At 34.8% G+C, this 17,908-nt stretch overlaps 1 protein-coding gene across 2 annotated transcripts in view; it reads right to left on the bottom strand.

Moving 5' to 3' along the window:
- Positions 1 to 16,553, bottom strand: part of LOC106129903 (somatomedin-B and thrombospondin type-1 domain-containing protein) — a 55,071-nt gene extending 38,518 nt beyond the window's left edge. Inside the window, exon 1 of one of the 2 annotated variants that reach the window (XM_013328599.2) lies at positions 16,479 to 16,553. The gene's annotated coding sequence lies outside the window, so the exon portion shown is untranslated. Of the gene's footprint in view, positions 1 to 2,964; positions 2,990 to 16,478 lie in introns of those variants that run through there. The other variant, XM_013328600.2, reaches the window with a different exon arrangement.
- Positions 16,554 to 17,908: the final 1,355 nt, after the last annotated feature.

The raw sequence follows: 17,908 nt of genomic DNA, 5'->3' as shown, positions 1-17,908 counted from the left end.
AACTTTAAAACTACGCAACGGATTTTGATGCGGTTTTCACTAATAGAAAGAGTATTTTCTCCGACAGGTTTTTATATATAATTGAAATACATTGAAACTATATTAGCTGAGTTATAGCGATTTATGTCCAAGAAGTCAGAAAAAAAATCTAATTGAAGATTGCATTTGTGCGTGCGCCGCTTATACCGTTGGATACAAGTAAGAACAATGTATAGCAAAAACATTGGTCTTTATTAGTTCTACAAAAAAGTCCGCGATGACATATATCCAGCTTTTTTATTTAAGTCACAAAAACTACTTTTCTGTATTAAAAAAACATTTAATTCGTTGGGTGATGTTTAACTGGTGATATAACCAATAATATATACATCCTTATCAAAATAAGTAAGTTCATCATCACGAGCATTTAATTTAGATTATTTTTGCAGTTTACAGTGTGTTATTTAGACATATAGTTTAGGAGATATCACGATATTAGTATTGCGGCACGGTACGGGCCGGCCGCGGCGGCGGGGGCAGCGACGTTGCAGGCTTAGATTTGAGCGTTGACTGTTTTTCACATGGCCAACTGTATGTCGCTCTTTCAAGAGTAACCTCTCGAGAAAACATGTTTGTATTGTCTAATGACAAAAAAGCTGTGAACGTTGTATATAAAGACATTCTGTAATATAATAATTGTTGTAAAGATAAAATAAAAATGTAAAAAGTAAATAAGTTTAAAATGTAGGTACACAACGTTATTAATCTTCTAAAAATTTTTTCCAAAAACTGATAGGGGGGGCGATCAAAGAAGAGTCACAGAAACCAAAAAACATTTTAATATTTTAAACGCGGTTAAGGGAAAGAGAAGTTATTGTGAATTGAAAATTAGTATCCAATATGTGTTGGTGCGTTGACTGTATTTGTCGAAGTAGCGGGATACACGCAAACGAAGTTGCGCGGGTCAGCTAGTAAATACATACAATTGAACGTGAACTTTCGATCTTTTCTAGATTATTGGCTCTGTCTAACCCACAAGGTATAAAGAAGGAATAAAATATTGGCGTTATACATACATACATACATATGTTCACGTCTATATCCCTTGCGGGGTAGACAGAGCCAACAGTCTTGAAAGGACTGAATGGCCACGTTCAGCTATTTGGCTTAATGATAGAATTGAGATTCAAATAGGGACAGGTTGCTAGCCCATCGCCTAAAAAAGAATCCCAAGTTTGTAAGCCTATCCCTTAGTCGCCTTTTACGACATCCATGGGAAAGAGATGGAGTGGTCCTATTCTTTTTTGTATTGGTGCCGGGAACCACACGGCAGCCTGGAACCACACGGCAGAGGCGTTATATATACATAAATCTTGTCGATATATGTATAAGACGGACAGACGTGATATCACAGATCTTTTTTTTTAACAGGCTTTTAGAATTAGTAGGTTTCTCAAAGAAATAAACGCAGTTCTAGATCATAAAATAATTCGTTCTTAAAATAATCCAGTTATCTAAAAAAGGCTGTGAGCCCTTTTTGTTCAATAATTTCGTCCGAGGAAAGATATTTATGGCATCACACCACACTTTGTGATTCGAAAGTGGATGTACAGTCCTCAAAAAAAGTGGTAATAATTATTTATTATTAATTTATACTGAACTCTCTAAAATTGTGCCGTATGGTTTTGGGCACCTTGAAATAGGACTATTCCATCTCATTCCCATGGATGTCGTAGAAAGCGACAAAGGTAATAGGCGCATATATTATATCTTTTTCTATTGGTTCCGGGAACCACACGGCAATCTCAATACCTACCATCATAAAGCTATACAGTTAAACGTGGTCGCAACCTTTTCAAAAGAATTTTGGCTCCATCTGTTCCGTAATGGACTTTATTATAATGTACCTATGTATGTACAATGTAAATGATGGTGAAAATCATAGATTTTTTTTGCCGACTGTACCAATTCCCCTGGCACACTATGCTCTTCAACTTTCTCGACTCCAAACTATCCGACACTTGTTTAAAAGTTCCCCAGAAGTAATGGAAACAAATCTCGGAAACTTTGCACTTAAACAAGAAAGTATGTATGATACGTGTGGTCAATTTGGTTAATCTATAGTCACAGATTAGATTATCTATGATACCTTTTTTCCGTAGAGGTGAGACTGTGAGGGTAAACCTGCACATTCAAGAAACGGAATGTGTAACCATATGATCCAATTCGGGTTAGCTTTACCTGCAAAGGTTGCGGAGGCCAGATGGGAGTCGCTTTGTATTAAAACTTGACTCACCCCATCTAGGATCTATGGTCAAAGGCATACCTGAGCTTCTGTCCAGAGACGTGAGGATTAGTGTTGCCCAAATGCAAGAACAAGACGAGACTTAGCCAGTCTTGGTCTTGGTCTTGCGCCAATACACCTGGTCTTGGTCTTGGTCTTGGTCTTGCGCTCCCAGTCTTGGTCTTGGTCTTGGTCTTGCAGCAAGAGTCTTGCAAGTCTTGCAATGACCTATTAGTCTATTACTATTTATTAAAGTTTACTTTAAATCTTAGAAAAACGTATTAGAATTGGAACATTGTGAGCTTGAATTAACATAGCCATAGTAAAGATCAAGCAGATTAATAAATAACTGAAGATTTGATAAGAAATTCGAAAAATCAACTGACCTACGATATATGTCGTTTTCCATGGAAGTAACTGTTTCTTAATAAACATTTATGATTTATAAGCTTACGCTTAAGGTTGCACTGTACTGTAATTGCCAAAATAAAGTACTTAGTTGTTACTGGCCGATTAAATGAAAATATGGGTGTTTATAAAAAATATTTAAGACGATAATTACATACTTAATATGTCGCACCCCTAGATGAAAACACCACTAACTCAAAAATACTTACGTAAGTTAATGGCGTTTTTGAAAGTATCGCATGAATAGCTACGCAGAGTTAAAATACTTTTAACTGTTAAAAAAATATTCTTACCTGTCCACTTCTTCCAGCGGTTACTAAAAAGCTTGTGATATCTCCACTTAATTTTGGTTTAACAGGAAGAAATATTTCTGATTCCTTTTTGTGGAAAGATATTAGATGTTTCCTTAAGCCTGAAGTGTTTCTGTTTTTCATTTTTATTTCAATCTTTTTATGTTGGCACAATTTACAGAAGGCAGTTTGGGATGCATGAATTATTTCGAAAAACTCCTCAAATTTGCTTTTGGGTCTTTTAGATTTGTGACTCAAACTCTCGTTACTCGGACTAGAATAATTTGAATCTTCGTCACTCATATTAAATTGTACACGTGATACGTTTTTAGAAAATAACGAGAATTAGTAAAAACAATTATTAAGTTAGACTCGAAGCACAGCTCAATTGGAAATGACTGGAATTAAAATAATTCCTTTATTTATAGTACGTTTCCTTGCTTTCTACCGCGCCGCCTCGCCACGTGCCGGCTCTATAAAAAGGATGCCGCCGCAAATCAAACAATGCCGCGTGCGGCGTACAAACACACACTAAATATTACCTACTTGTACAGACGCGACGCGTGAATAAAATATATGTAAAGAATTAGTGCCAATCACTATTCTTTACATATAAGTGAATGTTTTGGCGTACATCTATACTAATATTATAAAGCTGAAGAGTTCGTTTGTATGTTTGATGACAGAAGTTTTAAAATAAATAAATAAGTCCTGAACGTCACTATACCTCCAAAGTTACTATTCCTCGTGGACGAAGTCGCGGGCACAGCTAGTAAATACTTACTCTCATCATCTCTCTCAGAGACATTCGGGCTGGTAAGTAATACAAAACTCTTATCGCAGGCTTTTTATTTTATTAGTAGGTAAGTACCTACGCTTTTTATATTATTTTATTAGTTTTGTAGAATTTTTTTTACACGTTTCAAGTATATTTAAATGTGGCTAGAATATTTATTAAACTGGTGATATTTGAACACTTTTTTGCTATTATTTCTTGTAAAAACTTAAGAAATATAATGACTAAATGTACAATAATAGTACCTAAGTAATTAGTTTAAAACCATATAAGTAATCAATATTATAATATATACTTACTAGAATGAATTAATATGACATCTACTACCTATCCTTACCATTTTATCCTAATCATAATACTACTTGCGTGATCAGTATAATGTATTCATTTTCATTCTAAGCACTTTGAAACTTATTTATTCTTTGGAACACCTGTAGGTACTCTTAAAATTCGAAATTATTTTGCATGAGTATACCTACGGCGGCAATCAAATAGTGTCAAATGTTATGATTTCGGCGTTGCGGCAACGATTGTTTTAGATTTCAAAAGAAGCCGCTGGCGCGTGTATCATAACCATGTACTTCCGAAAAGCGGCAAATTTCTTTGAGAAGTAAGTACAAAACCTTTGATGCCGCATTATCAAAGTGCCGATGGTTAAAACATAACTATGCATGCACTCAGTTTGATTTTAATAGATATTTTTTTATTCGATATGTTTATGGTATTAGTCGTAATGCGCATAGGTCCAGTTTTTCATATTCTTTGATACAGTTTTTTGCGTCTCATAGAATTCCTAAGCGTACCTACCTATACACCGAACTGTTACACCTAACTACTCAGTGAAATAGCGCTAAGTCCTAGCTGCAAGACGCAAGAGTCTTGCAGGCTATGTCTTGTTCTTGCTCAAGTCTTGCACGGTCAGTCTTGGTCTTGGTCTTGCGCCAATACACCTGGTCTTGTTCTTGGTCTTGGTCTTGCAAAAACGCAAGAACAAGACCAAGACTGCAAGACCAAGACTGAATTTGGGCAACACTAGTGAGGATGCAACCGCGCATTTCTAAAGTACTTACAGCGTTAAATACCTACCTATAAAAAAAAAACAAAAACATGTTCTATTTTCGATCACAAAAAAAAAGTTAAATTACGGAACATTTTCGGCTTCCTTATTTAAATTTAAACTTTACCGAAAATTAATATTTGAACGGAGTTTCGTTTGTTTTTGCGGGTTCGCGTTGAACGGGTTGAAATATTAAATGTTTTGAAATGGCGCGTAGCACGGATGAAATAGTTATGGTTTTAACTTGATGAAAATACAGTGTTAAGTAAGTTTCATGCAATTACACATATCACATCCCACACAAATTTTATTTTTCCCTTACTAGGTTGTTTTTACATGAGACTTCGCTCTTGTGGGAAAGAAAAAAAATCATAAATCGGTTGGTATTTATAATATCAGTATGATATACGTTTCTAGACAGAGCCAAACTAATTGTTTTAAAAATTAAATCCTACATTTTCATTGGGTCATTGTTTCATGATAGTGAAAACATGAATCATTGACAATTTGTTTGTTTAAATGTTTCTTTTATCGCACGTAGTACTAAGAAGCTTATCGATGTCATTCGTCCCTTATGGAGTCAGGACGAAGGGCAGATGATTCATATTAAAAATATGAGTGAAATTAAATCTTTAATAGATTCTTTACATACATAAAATATCACGTCTATAACCCTTAACGGGAAGACACAACCAAGGAGTCCTAAAAGTTGGCTTTTATAATCTGCATGATAAGGAAATATCAAAATTAATGTTGTGGCTTTGTCTTTTATGGCGAAAGGAAGTAGGTTCTTCTTCCTCCTGGCTTTAGTCCCGGTTGCATCCTCGCCACTCTGTAGAGAAAGCTCAAGGTATGCCTTTGACCATAGATCCTGAATTGAGGGAGTCAGGTTTTTACACGAAGCGACTCCCATCTGACCTCCACGACCTTTGCAGGTAAAGGTAACCCGTATTGGACCGATCATGTTTGCACATTCAGGAACTTCAGTTTCCTCACGCTGTTTTTCCTCAAAGTAACAGCATTCAAGCTAATGTACATAACTTTGAAAATAGTCATCGGTACATGGCTGAGGTGGTATTCGAACCTGTGCCTATCTGCACGTCACCCAATTTAACCGGGCACCTTACTTACTGATTCTCCCACTGACGCTCAATAAAAAAGAGGTACTGTTCCTATGAAATTGCCAAAAAAACCACTTTATTCTCGTACATTTCGAATAAAATTATTACTTACTAGAGGCTGGCCGCGACTTCGTCCGCATGGAAACTCTTTCAAACGCGAGAGCTTCGGGATAAAAAGTAGACTATATGTTATTCTGGGTCTTCAGCTACCTACATACCAAATTTCATCGTAATCAGTTCAGTAGTTTTTGCGTGAAAGAGTTACAAACATCCATACTGACATCCTGACATACTCACAAACTTTCGCATTTATAATATTAGTATGATTTTGGCTCTACGTTATTATATTCTCGATGGCTCTTACCACAATCTAACATATTTAGTCCAAAACATATTAGATAAGGGACCCATTGTTACCCTTTGGGTAAGACCCATAATTAATGACATCACCTCGGTGGTAAATACTGATAAACTTGACATTATAATCGGACAGACAACATCGATTGGATCGGAAACTCGGTTAGCCAGTAATTTGACAGTCGACATGATATTCAGTCGAATCGATGGATGTGCATGATTCGAATCTACTCGATTACAATACGTCCGGCTGATTCTCATCAATTGTAAAGCAAATTGAATTTAGAATATTGTTTGATTTCCGAATATGTTAACGGTCGTCGATTGTTTGAATGTAGCTGGCTGAAAACTGACCAATTAAATTGTACTGGCAGATCAGCCAATTAGATAGAATATTTGTAAATTTGTCGAATCAGTTTTGTGAATAATTTTTCTTTATTGCTAATTTAGATTCAGTCAAGCGTGCCTATTTTTAACCCCTGGTGGAAAAAGATGTTATGAATTTGACGTCTCTGTATGTCTGTGCTCACAAACAAATGAAACTATTCGTTTATTATTTAGTTTTTTATTATGTTTATTAAAGGTGATATACTTTTGATACAAAATCGATTGAGCCGTTTAAAAGTTGTGGAAGTTGACAATGGTGAAGGAAGACCGAATATACTCGAGTAAAAGCGCCCTGATAGAAAATATTGATGATTTAATCGAGAGCGTTCTAAGCTTAACCCTCGGTGCAAAAGAGACGTGTTAAAAATAAAATTAGAGTTGGATTTATAAAATTTTACATTTAATAAAGTTATTAATATATTCAAACCTGACTTTCTATAAGTAATCTTTAAAAGTAAAAAACAAATCGATATTAAGCTAGATGCCCATCTAGCCTGACCTTGTAGTGGGTAAACGCTCCAAGATAACATGTTTTACATTAATCCTTGTAAGCATAGAAATTGAATAGTCCAATATTTTTCCAATTTCCAAGCTTGTAAAAGATAAAAAGAAGCCTGAAGGCTAATAAAAAGGTTATTTAGAATTCCGTCCGAGACCTATACATAATAGCTACATGCCTACAAAATCTGGTACCCTTTTGGAAGGTCCACATGAAAAATGCAAAAAAATATATCTCGACTCAGCAAAAGGTCCGCGGAATTAATCATATGCTTATTTTTCTCTTCGTAAAAACGGGCACATATCAAACTGGGACTCCTGATATAAATTGGCGGACTTATAGGGAAAATTATGAACGTACTTGATTTTACGCGCAGGTTGGCCCGCGCGAATTTAGCGCCAACTACCAAACAATAGTTACATGTGTTTTGCAAATCCCGCGGACATTATAGTTTTTACCGGAATCAAATGTTCCCTATGGGGTTTATATATTTTTTAGTAAAACTGGTTTAGTAGATAACAAACATACAAACTTTCTTATCGATTTATAAAATGAGTTGGGATAAATTTGGGAATCTTTTTTTAGGCAATGGGTTAGCAACCTGTTACTGTTCAAATCTTAATTCCATACTCAATCCATCCATACAGCTGAAAGTGGCCTTCTTATATTTTTAAGAACTTGGCTCTGTCTACCACGCAAGGTATATAGAGGTGATTATATGTATGTATAATGAACGTGAAAGGGGACTCGCGGACTCATAGCATGATAAATATATCTGGGCGTGCCTTGAATGAAGTAGGAGGATTTATCACTCTTTAGGGATCCTTAAGCTTCTGTTTTTTAAATAATAAATCGCAATTTTAATTAATACATACATACATACATAAAATCACGCCTCTTTCCCGGAGGGGTAGGCAGAAACTACCACTTTAATTAATATCCATGTATAAAAAATTTGAAAACCGTCTTTATTTGGCTAGCTTTGTCTATAGACGTGATAATAATATAAATTAATTATGTATAGAAATCGGAAAGTCCCGTTTTTTCCTGACGTTCCGACCGGGTTACTCCTTCGGGTTGCACCGAACGTGGTCACAGGATGAACGTGGTCACGTTCATGTTCACGTTCATGTGACACGTGACCGCGGTCGGTGTGACCCGGTCAAAAGGAAATAATATAAAATATAAATAAATACGGGAGAAATTACACAGATTGAGTTAGCCTCGAAAGTAAGTTCGAACTTGTGTTACGAGATACTAACTCAACGATACTATATTTATAATAAATACTTATATATATATAGACAAACATCCAAGACCCATACCAAATTTCTCATCATGCCCTGGCCGGGATTCGAACCCGGGACCTCCGGTGTCACAGACAAGCGCACTACCGCTGCGCCACAGAGGCTGTCAAAGGAAAAAACTGCATGAATTCATCAAGCAAAAGTTTAAAAGTACATATTAAAAATATGTATGGAGGTACGTAGGTGGTTATAAAAAATATGTTGTAGGTACGGAATCTCCTAAAGCGGGCGTTTCTTACCTAACGCGTTTTTTATGTAAGCCGCTTAAATGAGGTTCTGGTGTATTTGTCTTGGGATTACTCAGGATATATCGGTCTCCAGGCCGTGTTAGATACGATTCCAAAATATTTGGGATTATGGAAAATGAGGGAGGATTTTAGCAATACCTATACATAAATTGTCACGCAAAAAACATTTTGCGTGTCAGCTTCACTTTAAGGGCGCTTTGTAAAATTAAAGGAGTTTTTTTTAGGCGATGGGCTATGTGGTCACTATTTGAACTGAACATGGTCTTTGAGTATTTACGACCATATAAGGGTTTGTCAGGAGTTCAATATAACTATCTACTAATCTTTGCATTTAACCGCTATTTCGACATCAAATGATCCTTACAGTTTTAATCCCATATAATTAAGACTTAATTTTGTTATTAATAATATTTGAAGTTGGTAAGATAATTCTCAAAAATGATTTTTGCCCAAATCACGAAATTACAATTCAAACACATAACCTTTCCTTTGAAGTCGGTTAAATACTTCAAGTTCTTACATTTTACTCATCTGTCACCGTTCCGCCTTACACTCTTTTATAAAAACTGCACTGCATTTTCTGGTTCAAAAAGTTATAGGTACACAACTTTACCAGACAGCGGTAAATTAAAAAGCATACACAACATTTTCTCTATTCAAGTTTGACAAATGTACCAATATTTCCGCGAGACTGTACAAAAGGAATTCCCTATTATTTCTGCGAAAATAAATTCGCGGCAGCCATTTTTATGGGAGATTTTTTATTTGCAATTTCCCGCCAATGTGGCAATGGTTTAGAATTTATGACTTTCCTGAAAAAAATATAATTGTAGATACTCTAAAATTGTTTAATCAATTGATAAATATCAAAACGTAGTAATTAGATTAATTTTGTATAATAATCTTGTTTGTATGTATGAAAATTAGTTATTTTATAATAGTAAAACAATGATACGAAATAAACTTAATTGTACAACATCTATACATTACTATATTTGTAAATTCCTTTCCGTTAGTCTAACTTTTTTACAAAAAAAAATCTCTATTAGAAAAATCCTTTGAAATTTTCCATAAGACTTTGATATTGAAAATTTATCAAACTGAAACACATAAGTCTAATTTCCTCAATGTTTGTCCTGTGCCCAAAAAAATAATAATACAGGAGCAATTCCTTGTTCAAATACCTCGGTCGGATTGCCTCCATTTCGCCGGGACGTGGTTAAATACGAAAACGATTGAAAATATCGATATGTGGCAACATTTTTATTATTTCCTTTTGATTGTTTAACTAGAATTGGCCCGCGGCTACTAATACATATATATGTCGCAGGAAAATGAAGTAACCAGAGATTTCGCGAAATCCCTAGGGATACCACGAAATCACGGAAGATGTTGAATATTCTTATTTACGACGCCTTTTTACTAAAATAGTCAGTGAAATGTCGTTTCACTAAATTAAATCTAGTGAAATGTCAGAAAAACGGATTCCTCCAAGTAAAAATCGTCGAATATATCTCTCTCCCTCTCTCTACCCAAACGGACACAAGTGGGAGCGGAAGGAAGCCACCGTGGAAGCGGCCGCCGCGTCACGAATATGAGCGAGGGCAGCTCATGCTCCTGACTCCTGGCAACGAAGCGGTAGGTGATGGCACCGTGTGGTTTTAGTGGGTTCGAGCCCCACATAACCCGTCCGGCTTCCCGTACCCGGCCGGGTAGACGAAGGTCTTTTCATACGTAAAAAAAAGGTTAGGTTAGGTTAATAATTATGTAAGTACTTTTTAAAGACTTAGCACGAACCTTTTTCGTTCTTTATTTCACTAGATTTAGATGAGTGAAATGATATATCACTAGATTGAAATAGTATTTTGTCATATCACTAATAATTTTTTAGTAAGAAGATGTATTAAATAGGAATATTCACCATCTTCCGTGATTTCGTAGTATACCTAGGGATTTCGTGAAATCTCTGATATCCTCATTTCTCTGCGACATATATATATTCATATACCTGTTTGTAAAAAGATTACATTATGTACATATATATATATAGCACGCCTCTTTCCCAGAAGTGTAGGCTACATCTTTCTACGTGTCACGATGCCCGAAACTGACGTGCTTGTATGAAGAGAATTATGAATGTGGATGAAGCGAAATAACGATATATCAATCAAAATCAATCAAAAATATTTTTATTTTCTCTCAAATATCAAGTAGTAAATGCAATAGGTAAGAATATGAATATGAGAGACTGGTGTCTGAACTAGGCAGATGCCTGTATCTCAGAAAACCAGCCTTCCCCCACTTGTGGTTAACATAAGTCATGATATCTCATGCACAATCTCATATGAAAACAAAAAGTATTTATTTAACTAAACATATGTAGACTATTACTGGAGTAACTATATTATACATATATTGAGACAAATGTGTATATAAATAAACATTAGTATATCTACATATATGTATTCCACATTAAAATACAAAAATACATAGATAAATAATTATCTCTTTGCATAACTGTTTTAATATGATTAAGTTTTGTCAGTCAACCGTATATCAAGCTTCTCTGCATAGAACTCTACGACGCGGTTATAGAGGCGAATTTCGATGAATTTGAGTAGGTTAAGAAGGCAGAATCTGATCATGTCAATAAATAAAACGATGTAATTAAAAGCACTTTTGCACGAGTATATAATGGGAACAGTTTTTTTTTAAGTGACCAAAGTTATGTCTGTAAAGTGTAAAATTTCACAAAAATTGGTTCAAATATAATACGCATTAGGTTATAAACAATTAAATGAGCGAGTTAAGATTATGATCTTAGAAAAAAAAGGATATAACAAAACAAAAAATAAACAAGAATATAATATACCAACCAACATATTAATATGAACATCTACAATATTATTTATTATCTATGTTCTAGTGAGATCGTTGACCCAACTTCCTCCATGTATCTCGATTTTTTCACTGATCACTCCGTCTAAATTAGCGTCGGCACGATTCTTAGGCTCGGATGGAAAAACATAGATATTAATGAGTTTTTTTTTTTTTTACCATCATGTCTATACTCTATAGTGTAATTCGCTATGGCAACTTTTTTTTAATAACATAAAGACGATTCCCTTGTTTGCGGTTTAAAAAAATAAAGTGATCAATGTGACTATTATTTTTTTTATTTTATTTTAAGATCAGATGATCGGCGGAACTCTTCCAATTTCACGGGCATCATTTAAGATATGTCAAAAACTTATTCAGACATTTGCATTCAATCGCCATCGCCTTTCGTGGATTGAAAAATAAAATACTAAAAACGATGAGATTCATATCGGTTGACTTTTTGAGAGAAATGTGCTATACATTTTTTTTTCTATTATTGTCTAAATATCGATAAATTTCGTTATGCCCATCTCTAATCAAACCGTATTTTACGAATAATATGATGACCCATGGTGTTGCCAGTTCATCAAACTTTGCCACATAATTGCTACCAATAATAATGATGGTAGTTCGCCGTAAGTGAAGTTTTATTACATGTTGCGAACTTTTTGTAGGGTCCAGGAGGGAGTCTAGTGTATTTTTATTCTACCTTATCACTTCAAATATAATTAAATATTCACAGTACATTAGACAGATAAATTATTTCTTATTGTTGCAATGAAACACTATATTCTCAATTCAAACTTAAATACATTCCACCTTTACCAATCCTTTGTTTCACCTTCCCAATACAACTTTAAAACGACCAATCAGAATCAAATTCCAAAAATGTCGTGCGCAGGCCCGCGGAACATTAATCTTGGAAACAATATCCGGCCTGGCTTTTTAAGGTGACTCCAACAATGCTCTGACAATACAGACTAAACAAACAAAAGGTGTTGTGGTCTTTTTGGACGAGACAGCTAGTTACGGCTGATGCCTTATTGATAGCTATCGAAGTATACTATATAATAAAAAAAAATTGACGGAACTTTTTTTATATGTTGTTCTACCAATCAATTTGGGGCGAATATAGGTACTTCTTTTTTTATGTTTTATATCTTATTTTTAACGCGATACTTTTTATAATTTTGGTAAAGTTGATTGATAGACACTGGTCAATGGAGTCAGAAAATTACAAGAAACAGTTAATAAAGTATACAGGTGTATAAATTAATCTTTTCAAAAGCACTTCTACTTCCTTCTGGCTTTAGTTCTGATTGCATCCACATCACTCTGGAGAAGAGCCCGGGATATGTCATTGACAATGCATCCTAGATTGGGGTAGTCAGGTTTTTACACAGAGCGACCCCTATCTGACCTGCACAACCTTTTCAAGGGAACCTAAACCGTATTGTATTCATCATGGTTACAAATCCAGTTGTCTGAATGTGCAGCCTTCCTCGTGATGTTTTCCCTCACCGTAAGCGCATCGGGTAGTATTCAAAGTAATGTATGTATGTGGTCTAATTGGGAATTGTACCTGTGCCTTTTATGCGCGTCACGCATTTTAAACGGCACCTTACCGATTCGACACCGACGCTCTCGAAAGCTCTGTTCGCCGCTATAAGTAAGACCCCGGCCCTATCATCCCGAATCCTTTATAGAATTTGTCGGACGACCACGTCATATTCTGAATAGGCAGGTACTCATTCAATTGTATTTAAAAACCCATCAAACAAGTACATTCATAGTCAACATTTTTTTTTTCATTCCTTTACTAAGTTAAATGAAGAATAAGTGAATTACCTGAGTTACGTTAGAAAAAAATATATGACGTGTGATAATGTAATTGTGTGACTAAAAAAAGCTGAGTGTACTTTACTTTATTTTGTCTTTATTTTTATTTTATTTAATAATTATCGGACTATCCCTTTTGCTATTCATAACAGTAATTTTAAATACCACCATCAAATGTTTTGCAAATTTAGAATTAAGTACAGTCAACGGGAGAGAAACATGACTGTTTGCTCATATAAATCAAAACTATAACGGGCCAAGTTTCTCTGCATCTGATTGTACCTACCTTTAAAGTAAGTACCTACTAAACAAACTCGATTTGCGAATAGTAGAGTACATTTTCATAACAGACGCGATAAAAACGTGACTTTCCTGACGCGGTTGACATAAATTATGAATTTGTACAGATGATGCACTTCTTGAAATATATAAATAGATAGTTAAAACTCTTTATTGCACAATAAGAGTAAAACATACAAAACAGACAGAGATGGTACAAAGGCGGACTCATCGCTAATGCAATCTCTTCTAGTCAACCTTTGGCTCATATATTCTATCATTAAGCCTAACAGCTGCACGTGGCCTATCAGTCTTTCAAGACTGCTGGCTACTTTTGACCCTGTAAGGGATATAGACGTGATTATATGAACTCATGACTGAATATTTTAAAAGCCGTAATCTTTCGCTTGTTTCGTACAAGCTTGTATGTACAGACATATATACAAACATATAAATACGTCTATATCCCTTGCGGGGTAGACAAAGCAAACAGTCTTGAAAGGCTGATGGGCCACGTTCAGCTGTTTGGCATATTGATAGAATTGAGATTCAAATAGTGATAGATTGTTTGTGTGTTATTGGAACATTGACGGCCTATGTGGCGCAGCAGTAGTACGCTTGTCTGTGACACCGGAGGTCCCGGGTTCGCATCCCGGTCAGGTCATGATGAGAAAAGAACTTTCTCTGATTGGCCTGGGTCTTGAATGTTTATCTATATAAGTATTTATTATAAAATTTAGCATCGTTGATTTAGTATCTCGTAACACTAGTCTCGAAGAAGCTAACTCAATCTGTGTTATTTATTATTAGTCACTTCTATACTGTAGATATTTTGCAGGCAGATAACAAGCCCCTTTGAAGGAGATATTGTGAACTCATCCACACCGCTCATGCATTTTCTGCTCGCTCCTTCGTGTAATGTAGTATTTTTATAGCTCATCTAGGTTATACCTACTAGCAAAGTTTACTATAAATAACTTTACCTCCCTTTCGTCAGGCGATTGCACTGTCAGCTGTTAGTTTTAATAAATGTCCGCTATAGACAATCCCAACTAATAATAAATGCGAAAGTATGTTTGTTTGTTTGTTGATTCTTTCCGCTTTATCTACTAAACCAATCTTCTTGAAATTTAGCATATATAATATAACTATGGTTTAGGCTGGGCATTGATGAGTCACTCACCCGTGTTCCTTTATATAATAGATAATAAATAGTCTCGAAAATTACAGGGTACTTTTGATTCCAGTAAAAGCTATAGTTCCCCTGTGATTTGCGAAAACCTTGTACTCTTTTGTAGGTGGCGCTAAATTTGTATATAGTTTAACTTTTTCTTTCACTGTATCTTCTTCCACTCATAGTTTTAGTGTATGGGAGAGTTCCAAAGCCAAATAGCAAAAATGGAACCCTATTTTCGTAATATCCGTCTGCCCGTCCGTATGTCTAAGACATTTTATACGTAGAATGCTCATATATTGTACTAGAACATGTGAAAGAAAAAGGTTTCTTTTTAAACAATCGTATCTTTATGTACATATTTAACTATATTTTGAATAAATCTTAAAAATTGATTAATCATGTATTTTTTATTGTGACAATATTTTATAAATCGCTTTTAAATTCGTCAGGTCCCCGTATTATTTTAAACACTATGAAAAATGGATAAACTATAAAAAATAGTTAATAGAATTTAAAATAAACTTCAAACTGTTTTGAACAAAACTCAATTATCAATGTAGTTTATGCCATATGAGATAATTTCGGTATTTTCTTAAACTACATACGAAATGTTTGAAAATTGAAAATTATTTTGAATTTAAAGTATGTACCTACCACATGCGAGAGTTCCACTCGAACGTAAACTCGTACCTATTTTAACTTTTTTACGGATAGTGTCACGGATAGTGTCTATTTTAACTTTTTTACGGATAGTGTCACAAAGGTTTTTCTCGGTACATAAGGAGTAATTTTTTTTGCATTTGACCTCCTGGAGATACCTAATCCGGGATCAATTTATAATCCAGAGTGAATAGACAATAAACACTTTATTAAACTCTAAGTCAGAATATTTTCCAATCGCAGAACTAGATTAGACAAATTAACATTGTTACACGAACAATGCTGGTACGCATAAACAAGCTTATGATACAATTGAGATTAACAAATTTAGTGACAAGTTGCTAGATTGCATTGTATTTATGAAAAATTCTAAGTTTTAATGCCTTTTCGATGGTTGACTTTATAATTTTACCTACACAATCTACACCATTCACACAATTTTCACCTACACATCGGTAATGAGGTAGCATTTACCTACGGAAAATGTAAATTATGTATATTAGGTATTTTAATAGATATATATTTTAAACGTCCTTTTAAAATTAAATATTGTTAAATACTGTTATTTCAAATTATTCTTGTTGGTGCTTACTTCTTTGCTATTCGTAAAAACAATATTTTTTTGTAATCATCATAAAATACAACACAAAACGTCACTGAACCTATATATAACCTTCAAAATTGCAATTCAAAGTTCAAAAATAACATAATATTACTATAGTAAACATCCCTTTTCTTATTAATTCAATTCATTTTTATTAACAACAAACAAGCCATCATAAAATACCCAAAAAAAAACCGCGAACACAAAACGTCACTCACAAAAAATAAACATCAAAATTGAAATTCTTATTTCAAAATTTTAATTAATAAATAGGGTTCGAAATTTTAAAAAATAAGGTCGACTTACATACGTTCCGGTTTCACAACACTCGCGACACGGGTTTATTTTAGGAACGCACGTGCGGCCGGCGTCAGACACCCGGCTACTCTGACTCGGATAGCGGGAAGCTGGATAGGCCGCCCACAGACGCCACGATTCGTGATGGCACGATTTTGTTTTGGGAAATGCTATTTCCGGCTTCCGATGAAAAAAGATTTCGCGCCGTATGAATTTCCTTGGATAAATGAAATATGAGGGGAAGATGAAATGGATGGATGATAAATAGGTGTTATTTAGCATTATGTCTTGAGCACGGTTTTCCCTTCAAATTGATCTAAAAACGACAAATAAAAACATAGTCTGCTTCTATTTCCAGGTAGAATTGTAAAACTCAAACAAGGGAATAGCTTTACTACTTAACTTTTTAATACTTTAGAATAAGACTACTTCACATCTCATTCGTGAAAGTCATAAGAGGCGACTAAGGGAAAAGCTAATTAACTTGGGATTCTTCTTCTGGGCGATGGACCGGCAACCTGTCACTGTATGAATCTTAATTCCATTATTGAGCCGTACAGCTGAACGTGGCCTTTCAGTCTCTGTCTACCCCACAGGGGATATGGGCGTCCTATATGTATGTATGTATGTGTCAGAAAATGTATCCCTAGTGCAGATATACTCTCGTTTCTAGTGAAGTCTAAATCGAGTGAATTCTATTTTACCTAGGATTAGAAAAACATGGCCGACACTAAAAGCTGCCTGACGCTCCACCAGTAAGCTTTGATACACTCTCTACGTATTTTATTTTATCTGTTACAATCCTGTCTGTCTAAAAAAACTTGGATAGATCAATTTATACATAATATACTATCGAAATAAGTATGCATGGCAGGGATCGTGGCAAGTGGAAAGATGTAGTCTCCGCCGGCCCCTCCGAGGAAGAAGCGTGATATCTGCATGTATGTATAAAATTCTATCTTTTGCCTGAAGCATTGATTTAAAAAAAGAATCCCAAGTTTGTAAGCCTATCCCTTAGTCGCGTTCTACGACATCCATAGGAAAGAAATGGAGTGGTCCTATTCTTTTTTGTATTGGTGCCAGGAACCACACGGCACAAAGTATACATATATAAATAGTTATACCCTTGACAAATTACATTAAAGGTGTAATAAATTACCTATTCTACCCCAAATCATTTAATTAGTAGGTAACCAAAGGTATTGTTTTTGACTAATTTCGGTAAATCTTGTTAACGATTTAACAAACTCCAAATTGAGTCTAAGATGTAACAATTGGTTTGAATTAAATTTGAACAAACAGGCTTTTGAAACCGTTCAACTTTTGTTCAACAATAGGCAACTGAAATTTCTTCTTGTATACTTACTTAAAACATTATTGGGGTTCCTTATTCGTATTTATTTTTTACATGTCCATCAATATATCTGTAAGTTAAAACT

Source organism: Amyelois transitella, chromosome 22 (assembly GCF_032362555.1).
Source record: "Amyelois transitella isolate CPQ chromosome 22, ilAmyTran1.1, whole genome shotgun sequence".
Classification (NCBI taxonomy): Eukaryota; Metazoa; Arthropoda; class Insecta; order Lepidoptera; family Pyralidae; genus Amyelois; species Amyelois transitella.
This window is presented reverse-complemented; position numbering and strand designations above follow the sequence as displayed.